The sequence below is a fragment of the Juglans microcarpa x Juglans regia genome, chromosome 1D, assembly GCF_004785595.1.
Source record: "Juglans microcarpa x Juglans regia isolate MS1-56 chromosome 1D, Jm3101_v1.0, whole genome shotgun sequence".
NCBI lineage: Eukaryota > Viridiplantae > Streptophyta > Magnoliopsida > Fagales > Juglandaceae > Juglans > Juglans microcarpa x Juglans regia.
In genome coordinates, this window is record NC_054594.1 from 21,760,639 (window position 1) to 21,778,832 (window position 18,194).

At 34.0% G+C, this 18,194-nt stretch overlaps 1 non-coding gene across 1 annotated transcript; it reads right to left on the reverse strand.

The window, feature by feature from the left end:
• Positions 1 to 5,517: 5,517 nt before the first annotated feature.
• LOC121243822 lies at positions 5,518 to 5,625 on the reverse strand. The gene has a single exon (XR_005936299.1). It is a non-coding gene; the product is annotated as a small nucleolar RNA R71 (small nucleolar RNA).
• Between the last annotated feature and the right edge of the window lie 12,569 nt (positions 5,626 to 18,194).

The following is an 18,194-nucleotide window of genomic DNA, read 5'->3' on the forward strand; positions in this document are numbered from 1 at the left end:
GGATGTGACAGATAATAGTTGGTAGGTTGGCGATTATAATCTTACAATCCCGAATGAGATAGGACCCACTACACGATGAAAGGAAGAATTTGCACTCTTGTTAGATAAATGCTTGCTTCTTGATACACATGACTGTTTGTAATAGGGTATTAGACATGGGTAAGAGTTGGATGCGAGTTAGAGACCGGTTGCGTAATCCTATATATATGCTGAAGGTATTAAGAAATTTTTGGAGTTCACATCCTGTATAGTTGATAGTAACGGTCGTATTAGATGCTCATGCTGACAATGAAAGAATTTGCGTTCTCAAGATAGACTTGGTGAGAGGGCAATTGTTTGTCAAATGTATTGACCAAGATTATACTGATTGGGTCTTACATGGACAACCATATCCAGCATCATTCGAGTCTCAACATGAAGAAGAAGACATTGATAAAGATGTACATCTAGAGGTTGTTGGTGATGAATACGAAGAGGATATGGAGCAAATGTTGGGTGATATTGGTGCGAGAATGTTTATAAATAAAGGTGATACGGACGCACCAAATTCAAATGATTCGGGTCGTAACACTTTTACATGTTTGTGGAATAATTCACAATGTGAGTTATATCCAGGATGTAGAAGGCACAACGAGTTGTCATTTACAGTTAGACTGGTTCATATAAAATTCATGTGCCGAATATCTATTGAGGTTGTCAATATATTGCTTGAGCTGTTTAAAGAGACACTTCCATCAGACAATATTTTACCTCTGTAACTTCTATGAAGCAAAACAACTAAAAAAAGGATTCAAGTTTGACTACAACGTAATACATACATGTAAGAATGACTGTATGTTATTTTAGCAAGAGAATGAACAACTAAACGAGTATCCCATTTGCCATAAATCATGATGGACAATTGAGAAGCAGAATGTGCTGCAAAAGGTTGTACACCACATTCCATTGAAACCTAGATTATAACGGTTATTTATGTCACATTCAATGGTTGTGGACATGACATGACACTCATCATCTAGAGTCAGGAATGATAATGTTTTGTCACATCTTACTAACTCTAAAGTTTGGAAGGAATTTGATTCGGAATACCCATGGTTTGCTAAAAAACCTTGTAATGTGCGACTTGGGTTAGCAACAAATGGATTTAATCCATTTGCGAACATAAGTACTATTCATAGTATTTGGCCAGTTATACTTATACTTTATAATCTACTCCCGTGGAAGTGTATGAAAGATCCATATTTTATGATGAGTTTGCTTATACTAGGTCCGAGATCACCGGAAAATGATATAGACATACACTGGGTGGTATACGTTGTCAATGAATGAAAGGGCTATATTTTGTGAGTGACTGATGAAGATTAAATTACCAGACAGGCATGCCTCGAATCTAACAAGGTGTGTACAAACAAATGACTGAAAAATTGCTGGACTAAAAAGCCATGATTGTCATGTATTTTTACAATGTATCTTGCTTGTTGGTATCCGTGAGTACTTGAAGAGAGATGTGCGGATGGCTTTAACTGAATTGGGTGTATTTTTTAAAGACTTATGTGCTAGAATATTGAATGTAGAAGTTTTGGACTGTATGGAACGAGAAATTGCTATAATATTGTGTAAGTTAGAGAGTATTTACCCATCGTCATTCTTCGACATCGTGGTTGACTTAGCCGTTCATTTGCCAATGTGAAGCTCGACTCGCAGGACCAGTTCAGTATAGATGGATGTGCCCCATTGAACGGTTACTTGAGAAGTTGAAATGCACAATGAGTAACAAAGCTCGCCCAAAAGAATCAATTGTAGATACATATATTAATGATGAGTGGCATACATTCTGTTCCAAATACTTCTAAGGCATTGATACGAGCTTTGATCGGCCGAAAAGAAACTTTGATGTTGATCAAAGAAGACAATGAAAAAAAATTTCTGTGTTTTTCCAGCAAGTACGTCCATTTGGTGCAGGGCGTGGTTATGATTTGTGTGGAAGAGAATTCGAGAAAGTTCAGTGGTACGTGTTAAACAATTGCCCTGAGATAGAGAGCTACTTGAAATAAGTTCACATTATTTGTTAACTAATATATTAATATACTTTATAAAATTATATGAATATAATTTTTTTGGTAATGTTTAATTTTAGTGATCATATTAACGTGTTCAAAGGACTGGGAGTAAATGATATAGACCATAAACAGGAAGAGTAGCTTCCGAAATGATTTGAATAATTGGTAATGACATTACATATGCGAGTTTGCACTAAATTAAAAAATACATTTGATTGTTTATTTTTAGATGTTTATGCTTTATTTAATATGTAGGTTGTACAAATGCATGTGAGTAATCCAAACGATATATCGAACGAATTGTATGCATTGGTGAGTGGCCGCTTGAGACGCGCTGCTCAATATTCTGCATATATTTCTCGAGGAAGTAGGTATCACACAATAGATTAAGAATGCTAGAGGAAAATACAAAATAGTAGTGTCCTAGTCGAAGGAAGTCATGGCGAAGACAACGTTAATTTCTATGGTTTATTGTTGATATAATTAGAATGAGATATTTGGGAGAGTTTATGGTGTATTTATATAAGTGTGATTGGTAGGATCTAAGTAATCCTCGAAGGGAGAAACGTCATGATGAAAATTTTGTGAGTATTAATACATCAAAAAAATTATATGAAGATGATCATTTTATTTTGACTTTCCAAACATCTTAAGTATTCTACTTAGACGATCTTGAGTTAGGATATCAATAGCAAAGAAAGTTTTCTCTAAGAAATATATATGATGTTATCCCTGAGGGAGACGGACAAGATGAAAAAGAAGATGATCCCTCTACTCAAAAAGCTTACCAAGAGAGTCAATTCGTTTTTAACTTATTTGTAGATTTGAGCCAGTATGAGATGATCTCATTACATAAGAAAAATCTTAAGACTGAAATTGTTGATGCGACAGTTGAGCAAAATATTGAGTCATCTAAAGTATCTACAGATGATGAGAGTGAATCTACAAATGAAGTTGATAAGGATGATTGACCGATTTTGTGTTCACATTACATAGTATCTCGAAATTATGCCACTAAAGAGGAATGAAGTTCGCATCCTATCTCCACCTATTCCTAGCTCTACGTCTGATTCACCAATAGAGACTAACTCTACAGAATAAGGTAAATATCTAATCTAATACTCATTTTTTTCAATTAAGATAATTGATCATTGATTCAAGGTAAATAATTAAATATTTTATAGAGTTAATAATACAATCTCATCAAGGTCGAGGCACTAGAGACGTGACGTTGAAAAAATATCGTAAAATGGGTAAGATCAAGGTTAACATTCCTAACGAACATACCGGAGGTGAGGGACAACAAGCAGTTTGGCTTACATTGCATATGGGTGCTCTTACACGGACTTATGCACATTTGGCTACTAGTTCATGACATAAAGTTTCGCAAAATGTTAGTTTATAAAGAAGCGTTGTTTGGTACTGATTAGTGTACGAAAGTGCACTCTAAATATCCTATTATTGGACTAAAATACTAAAATATGAATAGAAATAATAGGAATTAATGTGTATACTTGAATTGAGTTTCTATTTACTTTGGAATATTCCTGAGCAGATTTTTATATTTAATTTCAGAGTCTATAAAAGAGCAAGTCCCAAACCAATCAAATTCAAAGGACTTTCAAGTGGGCAAGACGTTGAAACAATCTAAAAACTTTCAACGAGTATAGGACTCTTGAAATAAGGATAATGATGGAGTTTGAGAGTAATTCGGATCAAGAAAAAAAGTCAATCCGAAATTCACTAAAAGACAACCTGTATATACTTTAGTATTTTGATCATAACTTTCCACTCAGAGATTGGATTGATGCGAGTCTTAATGCGTTCGAAATATATCTTAAAGGGATAAAAAGTTGTCTCTAATAAGAATTTCTAAATTCAAACTCTTGAAGTGTATACGTGGCTGCTAAGATGAGTCCTAAAATTTAGGTGATTTTATATGCAAGAATATGAAAAACATTAGGGTTTATTTCCTACCCTATATAAGTATTTCATTGGCACGAAATTGGGAGTTGAAAAAAGGGGAGACGACTCAGTTCTGAAGAGGGGGAAATAAAATTAATTTCCATGGTTGATATTTGCTTTATTTTTCTCTTGAGATTTTTGTTATCCATTATATTTATGGGTAACTAAATTTTCAAGTAGGGTTAGAGATGAACTTGCACATTAGATGGTATTTTTTATTTATGTATTTAATTTTCACTTACTAAAACTATTTTGTTTTATCATTCTCAATTCATTGTTGATGTTTTCTACTTCAAATAATCATAGAATTTATTCTATTTATGGATCCAGTCATGTTTTTTCTATTGAATGGATTAGCTCTTTGATTTTGGATCAATTATTTATCTATATTGATTTAATTCTTTGCTACAATATCACTTCCTGAGTATTGTCGTCATTAGATTTTCTTAATAGTGATAATAATTTACATATTTTAAAAGTGGTGAGTGATTTTTCAAAGGGTTATATTTGGTTTAATCTTGGTTTATAAAGCTATACCTTCCAATTGGAAATTTTGGGAATTGTGTTCCTAATTGAGTTATCCAATGAATTAAGAATAATTAAAATACCAGACTTGTGAAAGGGATTCTCGACTCTTTACTGTTTGTCAAACTTGGGTACTTTTTCTGTTAGTCACTTTGCTTCACTTTAATTTTTATTTAAAATTAATCTTTATTTTTCATTAATCATTTAATATCTTTCTTTAGTTTCTTTATTTTTTCTACAATTCTTTTAATTTGTCTCTTTGTGGAATCGTCAAAGTTGTGCTGCAACTACCACATTATTCTTTAGGCGTAATCAAATTTTGACGCCATTGCCGGAGAGACGATAGAAGAATTGCTAGATAGGTTTTTATTTCAGCAGTTTGTAGAGGCGGTAACTTCGTTCCCTCTTTTAATTTACTGCATTATTATTTTTTCTTTCTTTTCATAGTATTTTTAGTTTTTATTATTTTGTTACCTTGCATGTAGAGATATAGAGACACCATGGGTAGATTTGCTTGTAGGCCTGTGGAAGAGTCAGAATCAAGCTTTTTAAATCCTTTATTTGAAAGTTCATCTAGTCCCAAGGAAATGAGTGAACACGAAGATCAATCCATTAGAACTCTTCATGATTACCTCCACCCTACATGCACAGTCACACCATCATGCATCATGTTTCCAGCTAATACTCGCCAACTGGATTTTAAAACAGGGATGATACAGTTACTCCCTACTTTTCATGGTTTGGAAAATGAAAATCTATATGTGTACATTAGGGAGTTTGAGGAAGTAGTTGTGATTTTTCATCGTCAAAATGCAACTGATGACGTTGTGAGACTTAAGTTCTTTCCTTTCTCTTTGAAGGATAGAGCTAAGAGTTGGCTATACTTGCTGAGACCATGATCTATTAGGTTATAGAGTGAGATGATTCAGATCTTCTTTAATAAATATTTTCTCCGACATAAGACCAATGCATTAAAAAGACAAATCTCCACATTTGCACAAAAGGACAGTGAGACTTTGTATCAATCTTGGGAGAGATTTAAAGAATTGTTGAGTATGTGTCCTCACCATATGTATGAGAATTGGCACTTAGTGAGCTATTTTTATGAGGGGCTTACACCTAGAGAGTGCCAATATGTGGAGATGATGTACAATGGTGAGTTCTTACAGAAAGATCCTGATGAGGCTATAGAATACCTCAATAAGCTTGTTGAAAAAGCTCACACTTGGACTGGACCTAGTGCTACTGAGAGCACAAATAGGTTACGACCTGCAGAAAACCCAAATGGTGGTGGAATTTACCATCTCAGGGAAAAGAGAATAGCCTAAAGGTTAAGGTTGAGATGCCCACTAGGGTACTAGATGTGTTAAAGTCTAAGGACTTAAAGCCAACACATGTGGCTAATCATGCAGAGTCTTTTGGACCATGTTTTGTGTGTGGCGGGGTAGATCACCTCGCCCAACAGTGTCCCACACTTGCTGATATGAGAGGGATGTATGAGGAACAATGTAATGCCTTAAGTATGTACAAGAAGTCTTTTACACCTTTCTCTAATACCTATAATCTGGGGTGGCGCAATCACCCCAATTTTAAGTGGAAGTTTGAAAATCAGCAGCTTGCACAACCCCCTAGATCATATCCTACATCATATCATATACCTTCATCTTCTAGGAGTCCTTTAGAAGACACTTTGCATGCTTTTATTGAGGCACATGATAAGACTAACCAAAAGTTTGAATATTTGATTACGTAGGTTGTTGAAGAAAATAAGGAGATAAAGAGCCAAGTGTCCAAATTGATGAGCTCCTTGAGTGTGAATAAGCGTGGCAAGTTCCCTTCTCAAACTCAATCTACACCCCAAGGTCGACATATGGCTCAAGGAAATTTGAAGGAGGTCAATGCCATTGTGACACGAAGTGGTAAGTCCTTACACATCCCAACAACTGATAAGTCAGAAGATGTTGAAGAGGAATAAAGCAATAATAGTGCTGAGTTGCCCAAGGAAGCTGAGGTAATCAAGAGCCCAGTTAAGGTACCATTTCCTCAAGTTTTAAAATCTGATATGCGAACTTTGGATTCTACCAATGAAATCTTGGAGAACCTTAGGCAGGTAAAGATCAATCTTCCTCTTTTGCATATTATTAAACAAGTTCCTACTTATGCAAAAGTTCTCAAAGATTTGTGTACAGTTGAGGAAGCACCAAGTTAAGAAGACAGCATTCCTGACAGAGCAAGTTAGTGCTCTAATTGTGTAGCAAATTCCTTCTAATTACAAGAATCCTGGTTGTCCAATCATTGCATGTAATATTGGGAATCATGAGTTTGGCCAAGCGTTGCTAGATTTAGGAGCTAGTATAAATTTGATGCCTTATTCCATTTATTTGCAGCTTTGTTTGGGTGAAATTAAGCCTACTTCTGTTGTGCTTCAATTGGCTGACCGTCCAGTTAAGAAATCAAGAGGGATAGTTGTGGATGTTTTGATCCAAATTGACAAGTTTTACTACCCTGTTGATTTTTTAGTTTTGGATACTCAGTGGGTTGTTCAGTCTGACTCTAAGATTCCTCTTATATTAGGTAGACATTTCCTTCATACTACTAATGCACTTATGAACTACAGGAATGGGCTGATGAAACTATCTTTTGGAAACATGACCTTGGAGATCAACATATTTCACATCAGTAGGCAGCCCATGGAGGATGATGAGTGCCAACAAAAATACATGATTGACGCAATCATAGACAAGGGAGTTCACGCAACTCATGATTCTGATCCCCTTGAATATTTCTATGTTAATTCTGAGTTTGATACTATTAGTGATTCATCTGATGTTGTTGATATTTGTACTTTTTTTTATGAAACTCACGATTATGGAACACAGGCTTGGCAATCGAAGTTTGAGGAGTTACCTAACAAAAGTGAAAAACAAATTCCTTCAAGCGTGGAGAGTCTCAAATTGGAATTGAAACCGCCGCCCTCAAGTTTAAAGCATGCATTTTTCGGCCTAGGTGACACTTTTCTTGTTAGTATTTTTTCGAAATTGAATGCGGGTAACTTTAAGAAATTTCAATTGAGTGAGTTAGAGGAGTTGGAAAATGATGCTTATGAGAACTCTACAATCTATAAGGCTAAAATGAAAGCGTTTCATGATAAGAATATTATTAGGAAGACGTTCAAGCCTATTGATCGAGTGTTCTTATATGATTTTAGACTCTATAAGCACCCAGAAAAACTTAGGTTTAGGTGGACCGACCTTTTGTAGTGAAGAATATTTTTGCAAATGGGGCTTTTGAAATAGAGGATCCTAAGGATGGTCGGATCTTAAAGTAATGGTCAACGACTTAAAGTATTAATTGATAGACAAGTTCTGGGAAGTGGAAGACATTTCACTTATGGATCCGGTCTATCAACCTTGACCACACCACGCATGTATATTCTTCTTTATTTGTTTTGTTTTATTTTTATTTTCTCTTATTTTCTTTCTTTTCCTTTTTGTTTGCTATTGTCTTCTTTGTTTTTGTTTGCAAGTTAGTTTCATTTTGTCATTTCAGGTTACCATTTTTTGTACTTAGCGAGCTACCCACGTCACTCATCAGGTGTATTCTACATTTTTTAGTTATTCAAATTTGATTCTTAAACATTGAGGATAATATTTCATTTAAGTTTGGGGTGGTGGTGCAAATTCAGTATTTAAAATGTTTGTTGAAACTCTATGTCATATTTTCATGTGTCAATTTTTTTAAAATTTTGCATCACACGTGCATCATTTTCACATGTGTATGCATTCTCATTCATAGCCATCTATGTGAATTCACCAAACACACTATAATCATTTTTTTGTTGAAGCATTCACAGAACCCCTAATGCATTCATTCAAGCTTTGTAGTAGGATGGTAGTTTGACACATGTAGGTAGAGAACTCTTTTACTTAAGTATTCATGTGAGTTTTGGAGAGGATTGAGAGCCTACAAATGCAGTAAATTGTGATAAGCATTCATTGATGTGTTGAATTGGGCACTTCTTGTGAGAATATCATTATATGGTTTGTGGTAAAATGGTGGATATACTTGGGATATGAAGAAGATCAATTTAGGATTAATGTTTGAGTCTTTCAAGCCAATCCTTTGAATTATAGATTTCTAGTAGCCAACTTTGAGCTAAGAAACACATATAGTTTTTTTTTCTTCATATATCCACATCATCCATACCTCTCCACATTGGATTATAACCATACATTGATTTTTTTCTACCCTTGTTACTTCTAAGTGTGTACAAGATGTGGGATTCCTTTTTTTTTGCAAGGAATAAAAAAACAGAAAGAAAAAATGGAAGAACATGAGTTACAAGGTGTTCAAGTGAGTAAGCTTCAAAGGCAAAAATACCAAGGCTGCGTAGAAATAGTAAAATACTAGAATGACATAATTGTTCACCACATTATAAAAAAAAGAACAAAAAAAGAAAAAAAAAAGAAAAAGAAAAAGAGGCATTATTTGAGAATCTGAAAAGTTGGAGAGTACATTAAGTGAAAAGTGTGGTCTACTAAGATATTTAATAAGATTCCATTTGCATATACTTGGAAGTTTTTGAATCCTTTTTCATTTTTTTCATATCGCCCTAAACCTAAACCACATTACAACCATTTGTGTTAACCGTTCTGATCCTAAGTAAGTTTTTGGAAAGAGTGGTAGAAGTCTCATTTGTTAGTGTTTACTTCATAAAATTAATGTTTACTTGTTACTTGTACATAATTGCCTAATTCCCCATGAGAGTGTATGTACACCCATTGTCAACTCCATAGAGAGAATCCTCACATGAAACACTTTTATACCCCTGAGTTATGGAGTTAAACCTTTCACTTGAGATGTTCTTAATATTGCATGTGTCAGAGCTTCTAGTTAGATGGATATAGTTTGGAACATACACACACTCTGTGGATTGCTATAGATGGATTGCTTGTGATAGGGTTATTGAATTCTTAAAATTGCTTTGATACGAGAATCTAGAAAGTGTGACTTGGTGGCCTTTGTGTGTGATTTTCTTTGGTCTCTTTGGACTAGCAAGTTGGGAGGTGTGATGAGTGTACGAAAGTATACTCTAAATATCCTATTATTGGACTAAAATACTAAAATGTGAATAGAAATAATAGAAATTAATATGTATTCTTGAATTAAATTTCTATTTACTTTGGAATACTGCTGAGCAGATTTTTATATTTAATTTCAGAATCTATAAAAGAGCAAGTCCAAACCCAGTCAAATTCAAAGGACTTTCAAGTGGGTAAGACGTTGGAACAACCTAAGAATTTTCAACAAGTGTAGAACTCTTCAAATAAGGATAATGATGGAATTTGAGAATAATTTGGATCAAGAGAAAAGGTCAGACCGAAATTTGCTAGAAGATAGCCTATATATACTTTAGTATTTTGATCATAACTTTCCGTTCAGAGATTGGATTGATGCGATTATTGATGCATTGGAAAACTATCTTAAATAGATAAAAAGTTGTCTCTAATAAGGATTTCCAAATTCAAACTCTTGAAGTGTGTACGTGGCTGCCAAAATGAGTCTTAAAATTTAGGTGATTTTGTATGCGGGAATATGAAAGAAATTAGGGTTTCTTTCCTACCCTATAAAAGTATTTCATTAGCACGAAATTGAGAGTTGAAAAAAGGGGAGACGACTCAGTTCTGAAGAGGGGGAGACAAAATTAATTTCCATAGCTGCCATTTGCTTTATTTTTCTCTTGAGATTTTTGTTGTCTGTTATATTTATGGGTAACTAAATTCTCAAGTAGTGTTAGGGATGAACTTGCACATTAGATGGTATTTTTAATTTATTTTTGATTTATGTATTTGATTTTCAATTACTAAAACTCATTGTTGATATTTTCTTCTCCAAATAATCATAGAATTTATTCTGCTTATAGATTCAGTCATGCTTTTTTTATTGAATGGACTAGCTCTTTGATTATATTTAGATCAATTATTTATCTATATTGATTTAATTCTTTACTGCAATATCGCTTCCTGGATATATTGTCGTCGTTGAATTTTCTTAATAGTGATAATAATTTACGTATTTTAAAGTGGTGAGTGATTTTTCAAACGATTACATTTGGTTTAATCTTGGTTTATAAAGTTATATCTTCCGATTGGGAATTGCATTCCCAATTGAGTTATCTAATGAATTAAGAATAATTAAAATACCAGACTTGTGCAAGGGATTCCCGACGCTTTACTGTTTGTCAAACTTGAGTACTTTTTTTGTTAGTCACTTTGCTTCACTTTAATTTGTATTTAAAATTAATATTTGTTCTCCATTAATCATTTAATATATTTCTTTAGTTTCTTTGTTCCTTCTACAATTCTTTTAATTTGTCTCTCTGTGGAATCGACGCTCCAAAGTTGTGCTACAACTACCGCATTATTTTTTAGGCGTAATCAGGTATGTAATATTTAAATCATAAATTTATATTAATATTCTAAGTGATAATATCTATGTATATATTTTTTTAATGATGATTTCGAACTAAATTTTAGTCAGAGAGAAGTGTAAGATTGTCGATAAGCTTATATTTTATATATTCCGCAAGTATAGGGCGAAGTGCTATGAGCATTACAATAAGTACGAGAATAAAGAAGATGCATGACATCATCCTTTCAGGATGTCCGACCTTCCAATTTGGAAAAATTTTGTGACATGTTTGAGAATCTATCATATAAGGTAAATTAAATGAATTCATTTGTGTACTATTTATAATTTTCGCTTACTAATATTTTCAACGTTTATGCAAGAGCAAAGTTCTATAAACAAAACAAATATATTGAAGTTGAAAATTCATCATTATACAGGTTCAAGATCTTTCTATCGCCTCTCTATGAAATTGGTAATATACTTCTTTTTATTCTATATAGTTGTTTTTTTTAGGTACTAATTTTAATATTGACTTTATATCTTAATAATATCTCTTGTCACAAGATTCAGACACCAATTATGATCTGAAAAAATTATATACTGCATCACATACTGATCATAATAGAGAGTGGACTCATCCCGGTACTCATGAAAATTATGTAACTATTATAATTTGTTTTAATTAAACATATTTGAATATTTGTGACGATATTAATTATTTATGTTGTGTATAGGATAAAATGATTTTCCTACGTGCTAAAGCTGTGTCAGATCAAAATTCCTCAACAAGTGATGTTGAAATTTTTACACAAGTTCTAAGTCAACATTCAGGATATTTGAGGGGTTTGGGTCTCTGTGTAAAATCTTTTAGCACTTCCTCAACGTCAAATACCTCTATAGCATTAGAGAATGCGAATTTCAAAATTGAAGAATTGACTGCAAGACAACATGAGTTAGAGGTGCAATTGGCGAAACAAGCAGACAAGGAGATGCACATAAAATAGCAAAAAGAAGAACAAAAAAAGTTCAGGAGAGAGATGCAACTCTAAATGTAGATGCTTAAGCAACAGTTAATGGCCTCCAAGCAATTGATTTTTGTGTTTTGTATGCATTTTGGGATTTAATTATAAAGTTTTGTATGGATGACATTATTAGTATTATTACTATTTTATTTATTTAGTTCGGACTTATGACTAGTTTTATTTGTATTAAATAATTTTTAATGTATTTTTTTAAATATGATTTAATTATGCCTATTTTGTTTTAAATTTTTAGTTAAAATAAAACATTAACTGTTCAAAAGTCCATGAAACGTTCGAACATGATACATCTGAAACAACCGTTCGAACATCACATGATACTGTTCGAACGGCTGTTAACTAGCAAATCTTTCAATCCTTTCATATACATTTGAACATCTTACTCAATCTGTAAAAGTATAATTTCTGTTCAATCATGAATTTGTTTGTTCGAATGTTCCCTCATGTCTATTTGGTCGAAAGGACTTGTATTGATTGACTACCCATGTAAGATACGTTCGAACATACATATATGTTTGAACGTTTTTTGTTGGCATTCGAACTCCTTTCTGGGACGAAATTCAGCCGTCCCATAAAACAATGGTCGTTTGAATGGCCCAGCAAATGTTTGTCCCAAAATACTTTTTGAAACAGTGATATTGGGATGACCTTGAAACGTTTTATTTTTATTCCAAAATAAAACCCATTCTTTTGGGACGGAAACTTTTATCCCAAAAGACATGATCAATTGTAGTGTGATGTTCTTCACCCTTCGTGACCATGACATACATATTTTGTTTTTTGGGGTTAAGGTAAGTTTATTAAGAGAAATGCTAAATGTTCTGAATTTGGGATGCAAAAAGTGTTTCGAATGAGTTTTTTTTTCTTAATAATTAAGAAAATATTTTTTAATGATGTTGTGAATTTTTTTATTTTTTTAAAAATGTTTATGGTGATTAAAATAATATATGAAAAAAAATAAAAAATAAAAATGTGCTGCACGGGACGTTTATTCGGAAGCTTTTTACGAAAAGTGTAGTACTGGTCTTTAATTAATTATTAGGGAAAAGGAAATTAATCAACAAACAACCTAAACAACGTACATATGCAATTAATTGATTGAAGAAATTAATTTAATATATATAAGTCCAAATTAATAAGAAATGACAGCATTAATTAATTGGTCTGGTACTATGGTTGGTTGCTGTGGATCGAGGTGGTTGTTCGATCCATTGGTTGGGATTATCTTGCAGGATCTATAGATGAAAGGTGCTTGTGAAGGCGCGAATGGCTTGGGGCCGTACAGGCGGTGACCATTAAATTGGATGACTCGGTTTTCCAGCGAAGTGCACTTGGATTGATAATCATTAAAGCTGAAATGTCCTGTCGCAAGCTCCTTTAATTAATTAATATTCATGTATTGTTTGGGTAATATTGATCATACACTTGTAACTGATCTTTTAATTACAAATTATTTTATTACTTATTTTATATTTTAAATAATTCAATCATGTCCATTCATTAAAAATGAATTTCTGTATGTATTAGTACTAGGACATGAGTACTGCTGCCATTTCAATTTCTAAGACTATGAACTTCATCTTATATGTATTATATATACATGATTGGATTACTCGAGACTCTTGAACTCCCCAAAAAAATGAGCCAGGTAGGTAGGTTGATGCTGATCGCATTTCTGGGATGTTGTTGCGGACAAACTTTCTCGAGAAATGCACGTGATAATTAAGGAAAATGATTTATGTATAATATTTTGTATAATTATATTTTAAATGAGATATATTTTTATAAAATATCTTATAAAAATAATATTATTTTATAAAAATATTTTTATTTTATAATATTATTATGTAATATATTGTGTAATGTGTTGTGTATATATTATTATTCAATAATTAATGGAACGGAACGGGTGGAAGGTATGGAAATGAATTTAATTGCAATATATATGCAGTTCCCTCAAATTAATTCCACTCCTAGCTAACATTAACAATATCGTCCAATATAGTACAAGAGGAGATCAGGAGAGACAACATATATAACATAATTATTGATATACTAAAATTAACAATATCATCCTACAATAAGTGCGAACGTAACGAGAGTACGTGCGAATGTAATTTATACTCTCGTCAGGTTCGCACGTTAGATCCTTCATATATTTTAGTGCTGCTTACGTTCGAACGTTTATTTTATATTCATTCGAATGTAAAGCCTTTTAGCTTCCAAACTTCCAAAAGGAAACATTCAAACTAATAGTTAATATACGTTCGAATATAATAATTTTCTTTTTATTTTATTAATACTGTTTGAACTTATACTTGGTTTAGCTTGAGCGTGTGTTTGCTAGCATCACATTTGAACGTAACTCATCTTACGTTCAAATGCTTATCTTATAGGAAATTAATGTGCAAACGTAAAGCCCCATACATTCGAACGTGAATTATTTTACGTTGAACATGTTTTCGAAACAATTTAGATTACAATATATAAATGCATTATAGTACTAATATTGCTCAATATTTTTCTTTCTTTCAGGATATGGCTCATCTTCTGACGACTAGGAAAATGGGGAGGTAAGGAACAAGCTAGGACGCTTCTTGAATTGGGGCTCGAACAATATGTCTAAACGAAAAATCCTGATCAACGAGTTCGACGAACTCAAATGGGAGCAGAACAGCCTCAAAGACGTGTTCACTACCAGAGACTGGACAAGTATCTCCGTACATTGAGGGGTAGCATATACCCCTCAACTCAATGGTTTGGGAGTTTTATGTGGGGATGTGCTCCATACCTCAAGATGCATCCTCTCATACCGTGACTGTACGAGGTATTTAGTTCGAGGTCTCGGCGAATGTCATCGCCGAGCTACTGAGGATCCGTCGCGTAGCTGAGACATCGACTACAAGAGATGCTTAGCTTAGGGAAGGATCCCGAGTAGATGCAGGTGTAGGCACTTCTCTATCATCTACTGGCCCAGTTGATTGGTCAAAGGCTGTGAGTACTGATGAGGAAGATGAAGATCGAGATAAGGATTTCTACATCCTCATTGGGAGAGATCGAGAGTAGCTCGATAGGAAGAACTCATTCAGCCAGATACAGCTCCTCTTTTTTTTCGGCATGTTGCATCTTATTGTTGTAACAAATATGGATCATGTAACACATAAGGTCGCATTTAGCCAAACTCGCGCATAGTTGCTTATATGAGTGGCACGTATAGAACCCATCGACTTGCCACTTTGTATTTTTGAGAGGATTTGTTACGAGGCAAGCGTCATCTCCACCGTCATCCCCCATATTGGGAGTACTAGTCAACCGCTGACAGGTACATCTACGAGAGATGCGCGACCTCCTTGGGTTGATGCAGTAATCTAAGATGTTACTGTGCATATCAACCGACCGATCGACAGATAGATCGCGGCTGTCGGTTGATTTGTGAACAACACATTGATCGGAGTGTTGTTTACAAAATTTTATCATATTTTGTACGTTATTTTTATTATATGTAATGAACAATATTATTTAATATATCTACTGTTTTTGAATTTTAATTCTCAATCTTTTTAAATGTTAGCTTATACAACTTTAATATTAAATCATTGTACTTCATTTCTCAATCTTTTTTAATTTGAAATATCCAATTTTAAAATTAAATCAATTAACGTTCAAACGTGAATCACTAACGTTCGAATGTTGGCGCGAAAAATTTACACGTTCGCACGTAATTAGCCTCAACGTTCGAATGTCTAGGGCTTGTTCGAATGTGAATATATATACGTTTGAACGTAATGCAATTTCTCGGATGCCTTTAGTGACAGTTTCTACAAACCGTCACAGAAAATATTTTTTTGTGACGGTTTGGGGACTGTCACAATTGTCAAATCGTCACAAAAACTCATTTATGTTGTAGTGTATATGCCACATAGTCTTTTATCTCTTTCTCATGCAAGAGTGACAAGAAGAAGAATACCATACTTATAAGTTAAAGTAATTAACACAAATCATAGTACTACATAATATTTCACAAAATAATTGAGAAATAAGTAATAGAATAAAAGGGCGGAGGAGAATATCGATCGTACGTAGTTTTTTTTTTTTCTTTCTTTTCTTTTCTTTTCTTTTTACAATTAACTATATCAATATAAAGATGTCCAAATTTCTACAGAGGCTGGAATATCTATTCTTGATCGCTTGAATATGAATTTATGAGGATCGACAAAAGTTGGAGAAAGTTAATTATATATAGAATTGAAGTATAGTCTTTCATGTGGGACGACCAAGGGAGACATGTACAGCGATGTTCTTCACCCTGCATGACCATGACATAGATATTTTGTTTTTTGGGTTAAGGTAATTTTATTAATTATTAGGGAAAGAGAAATTAATCGACAGACAACCTAAAACAACGTACATTTACAATTAATGGAAGAAACCAATTTAATATAAGTCCAAATTAATAAGAAATGACAGAAATTAATTGGTCTGATCCAATGGTTGGTTGCTGTGGAGGTGGTTGTCAAAGTGATCGATCCATTCTCTATTTTATACACACACACACACACATATATATATATATATATATATATATATATATATATATATATAATTGCTATAGATTTGGCTGCACTTCGAAAATGTTTTAATTTTATGGTAATTCTATTATGAAAAAATATTTTAAAAAATATTCAAATAATAAGACTTAATTACTCGAGACTGATCTTGAACTCGAAAAATAAAATAAATGGAGCTAGGTAAGTAGGTTGATCCTGATGATGATCCCATTTCTGGGATGATCTTGTTGCGGACAAACTTCCTCCGGAAATTCACGTAATAATTAATGGAACGGATCGAACGGGTACTGGAAGGTATGGAAATGAATTTAATTGCAATATATATATATATATATATATATATATATGCAGGTCCCTCAAATTAATTCAACTCCTAGCTAACATTAACAATATCGTCCATCCAATATAGGAGAGGAGAGACAACATATATAACACAATTATTAATATACATGGTGATGGGGTGCATGCACGTACGCATCACTGCCAAGTCCTTCATATTTTGAGCCATACGATCGACCAATATTGGATGTTAGCTAGCAGAGCTGCCACAACTCTCTTTACTGAGCGAGACGTGCATGTGGACATCATTTTAGATAAAATATCATATTAATTCTATATGTTTGTAGGAAATTAAGTTTTGTCATTAATTAAAAACATCGATCCACGAATTGAACATATATATATATACAGAAATGCTGCAGAGTGGTTAGGCTATTAACCCTAGAATATCAGAATCAGATGCTGACATGTAGACAAAAACACAATAAATCCTTTAGACCTCACCACACAGAATCACGAGCTATTCTCTTCACAAAATCGGTTTCCATTTTCCAACTCACATTTCTTTTCTTCTATTTGTCCACTTCCAACCCGCCTCTTGTTACTCCACCAAGTCCGCCGCCCACCGACCAAGACTTGAGCACCACTGTCAGAACCAACCAAGGTTATTTCCATATGAATCCCAAAGTACACACAATGAAGATTGATAGAATAAACAACTCAGATTGTTGTTTTTGTATGAATTCTTAGTAGAGGTTTTTTCCTCAACAAATTCTGCTTGTCAAAGGTTTTTTCCTCAACAAATTATGCAACAAGCAATCTTGACAAAGGGCTTTCCACTACAAGTCAGAATCAATTTATTCAGCCCAGTTGAGGAAAACGGAAAACAGACCAACATTCAACCTTGAGGGAGCTTGGGGGTGGCGTCGTTTTGGCGATTTCATTTGGGAGAGAGGAGAGAAGTGAGGGAGAGGGGAGTCCAGCGTCGATGAGAGGAGAAGGGTGAGCTTGAGGCTGCATATATGGAAGCGATGGGAGAGAGGAGAGGGGGCAACGTCGATTTGGGCAATTTAATATGGGAGTGAGGATAGGGGTGAGGGAGAACCCAGTTCGACGTCGATGAGAGGAGAGGAGTCATGGGTGGTGTCGATGGAAGCGGTGGGAGAGAGGAGAGGAGGCAGCGTCGATCTAGGTGATTGAGGAATCTGGTTGAGTAGGGTGATGGAAGAGAGGAGTGGGGTGGAGGGATTTGATTTTCGACTTTTTTACTATTGGTTTGAACATTCGTCTCGGGACGCTGCCATCGTCTGGGTCGAGCGTCGTGCGGGATGGCAGTGTTGAGATGT